Source organism: Aplysia californica, unplaced genomic scaffold (assembly GCF_000002075.1).
Source record: "Aplysia californica isolate F4 #8 unplaced genomic scaffold, AplCal3.0 scaffold00374, whole genome shotgun sequence".
Classification (NCBI taxonomy): Eukaryota; Metazoa; Mollusca; class Gastropoda; order Aplysiida; family Aplysiidae; genus Aplysia; species Aplysia californica.
In genome coordinates this window covers 187713-191103 of record NW_004797644.1, presented here as the reverse complement: position 1 = coordinate 191103, position 3391 = coordinate 187713, and the positions used below count along the sequence as shown (strand labels likewise).

The 3391-nt window shown below is 44.7% G+C and overlaps 1 long non-coding RNA gene across 1 annotated transcript in view; it reads right to left on the bottom strand.

Annotated features, from left to right (window-relative positions):
* Positions 1–2345: 2345 nt before the first annotated feature.
* LOC106012445 overlaps positions 2346–3391 on the bottom strand; it is a 7515-nt gene continuing 6469 nt past the window's right edge. Inside the window, exon 2 of the long non-coding RNA XR_001185031.2 lies at positions 2346–3161. This is a non-coding gene — a long non-coding RNA (uncharacterized LOC106012445). The remainder of the gene's footprint in view (positions 3162–3391) is intronic.

Below are 3391 nucleotides of genomic sequence, written 5' to 3'. Positions count from 1 at the left end.
CCCCCCCCCCTTCCTCCACCGGCTCACTACCACATGCCTTTCACATCTCTCTCTCTCTCTCTCTCTCTCTCTCTCTCTCTCTCTCTCTCTCTCTCTCTCTCTCTCTCTCTCCACCCCCCTCTCTTCCCCCTCCACCACCCACCTCCTCTTCCTCCCTCCACCACCTCTACCCTCCACCCTCCTCATTCCTCCACTTCCTCCTCCAGTCCACCTGTATCTGTAGCTTTATGCCAGGATTATCTAGAGCCTTGTAGACGTCTCCTATTACGTAAGCTAGGTGTCTGCTGACATGTAAACTAACATGTGTGTGCCTGTTTGAGTGTGTGTGTGTGTGTGTGTGTGTGTGTGTGTGTGTGTGTGTGTGTGTGTGTGTTTCTTTATGTGTGCCTTTCCATGTGTCGGTGTGTGTATTTCTGTATTTTGGAGTTTCTTTGTGTGTGTATTTCAGTGTGTCTGTGTGTGTGTGTTTAGGTGTGTATGTTTGTGTTCGTGTTTGTGTACGCGGGTGTGTGTCTGTGTGTGTGCACGCGCGCTCATTTCTGTGCATCAGAGTATGCGTGTATTTGTGTGTGTTCTCGTATGAAATTGTATATGTATGTGTGTGTGTCTGTGTGTGCGCTTGTGTGTGTGTTAGTTTGTGTGTGTACGTGTGTGAGTGTGTGTGTGTCGAAAAAGTGTAATGCCCGAAACGTTTCATATTTCTTGTATTGTATTGCAAAAGTTCACATACACACCCTACAGTCTCACAATTTAAGACACACGGTCCAGTCTCTGAAAAGTACCTTATTCTCCCCTTGTCTAAATATGCTATACGCGTGATTTATCTATCTATCTATCTATCTATCTATCTATCTATCTATCTATCTATCTATCTTTTCTATCCATTTATCTATCTATCTCTATCTATCTTTCTATCTTTCTTTCCGTCTGTCTGTCCGTCCGTCTGTCTGTCTGTCTGTCTGTCTGTCTGTCTGTCTGTCTGTCTGTCTGTCTGTCCTTCCTTCCCTGCCCCCCGACCTCTCTCCCTCTCTGTCTGTCCCTCCCTCCCCCTTCTCTCTCTCTCTCTCTCCCTCTCTCTCTCTCTCTCTCTCTCTCTTTTTTCCCCCCCTCTATCTCTCCTGCCTTTCGTGGCAGGGCACCTCGGAATTTTCCAGTGTGACTTAGTTCATCTTCTTGCTTTTTTTGCCCCCCTCCCTCCCAAAGATTTTAAGGTCCCAAATGCCGTTATTGAGTATTTTAAAAATACATATGTGCATTGTACTGACGACGAAGGCGGCGTGGAAAGGAACTGACCACCCTTACCCCCCGGGGCAGTGCCACTGACTGTTGTGTCTTTAGGCCATTCCCAAAGGGGGGACATTTCTCGTTCAAGCATAGTAGAATTGTAAATGGGCTGAATCATGTCACGCTCATAACTGTGCCTTATCTACAACAGGGAACTGCAGCTTTTTCTTTCCTGATCCTTACTATTGTCATTTTCCTCTACTTCTTTTATATGTTTGTCACTTTCTTGTGACCTGCTATTTTGGGGTGCCTTGATAGTGGAAGCAGACCTTGTGCTGTTGAAGCTAGAGAGGTGAGCAGTCTAAGTCTGATTCCCTGTAAAGACTTCTCTGTTGACATCCACCCCTTGGCGCTCATATGACCTTATGCAGTTGCGAGCGCCGTAAAACCCTCTACTACAAAAAAATGACCACCCTTCCACAGTACTCCGAAGGCCCAGGAAGTTGTCTCACTAAAAAGGCAATCCCTAAAGTTTTTTTCCTGACGATGTTAGTTATACCAAATGTGCTGAACGCTTTCTATCTCTCATATGAGTCAGAACAAAAGACAGAGCACTGTTTACTGCTTTGAGTAAACGATGATGTGTTTGGCGATGCTGGTCGAGATCACAAAGAGATGTGAAGACTTTACATGTTTTACGCATAGGTGCCCATTGGCGGGATCAGATCGGCGGCTTCAATATACACTGCGAGTACATGTACATGTAGTATGTACACCCCTCCCGTTGTGGTGTCAAATATAACAAGAATGGAAAACCGGCTTGCGGTGTTCTTGAACACCAAACTTACCGTTCACAACACAGCCATCCCCTTCAATATTGGGTTCAAGTTCCGGCTTCTGCTTAAATAGCGGTTGCTATGTTGAAAGGATCTTGGATTAGTGCTGGGGGGTAAGGTTCCTGATTATTGAGAGCTAGGAATCGTAGGAATTGACTCCGAACTGAATTACTTACTTTCTAATGATGTGATTTCTTTTCGGTGGTTTCGTGGTTGGCTCCAAACATCTTTCAGATTTGGGATAAACTTGATTTCGGAACACTAGGAAGCATCAACTCTTATTTTTCAAAAATAATTTGAAAAAAAAGAAGATTTTAATGATTAAAGTAACTGGTAACTTCTGGTTTACGTAAGGAGGAGTCGGAACTTTTCATTCGTAGGATTAATCGGGGAAATCGGTTCCAGAATTGATCCTTCGCCCAGCTCTATCTTGTATCCGACAGGTGTGGGAAATTTGGATATTATCTCTCTTATCAGCCTCTCCGAATCGGCACCGTTCTTTCTCGCATTTCACGCGCGCAAAAAAAAAAGTGAAATACAAATGTGACCCTGACCTTGTGATTAGTTTAAGCCTGCAAGCTGTTCACTTCTGACCGGTTCGACTCGTAACCTTGAAAAACAAATTGTTTGGTTTTGAGTGTGGCAGTCGAATGTTGTTGCTTGAGGTCGTATTGTGCTCAATTGATAGCCTTTTTCTTTTGCCCGCTCCCAAAGAAGAAAAAACCCAACCCGGCTGCCTTGTCCCGATAGTATGAATGATGAATTAAATTGGCGGTGTGATTCGGGTGTATTAATGTTGTTGCTCGTTCTTCGCTTGTGAAGGTGACCATGATTTCCTAAATTGGTCTGTTGATGGTGACTGTTGGTCCAGAGATGACAGATCAGGCCTATCCGTGCTCGGAAGGTTCGCCTGCAGTATTGGCGTATGGGCACGGGTAGTCTGCTGTTGGACTTCCGCTCGCTGCGTTTTTGTTTGTAGACTGAATGGAGTCATGCCTTGCGCTTGACTTGAATTACAGTGAGGGGGAGTTGCGCAGGTCCTCAGCCTCAGCCTCTCGTCCCAGCCCATCTGTAGCCAGTGGCAGGACATTGTCGAGACAACTGGGGAAGGTCGGGATGCAGTGGAAATAATATATATATCACATGGTGATGCTTATGATGATGATGATGGTGATGATGATGATGATGATGATGATGACGATGATGACGAGGAGGATGATTTTTATTATTATTGCAATTGTTCTTTTCGTATTATTATCATCAGTAGTAGTAGTAGTGGTAGTAGTAGTAGTAGTAGTAGTAGTAGTAGTAGTAGTAGTAGTAGTAGTAGT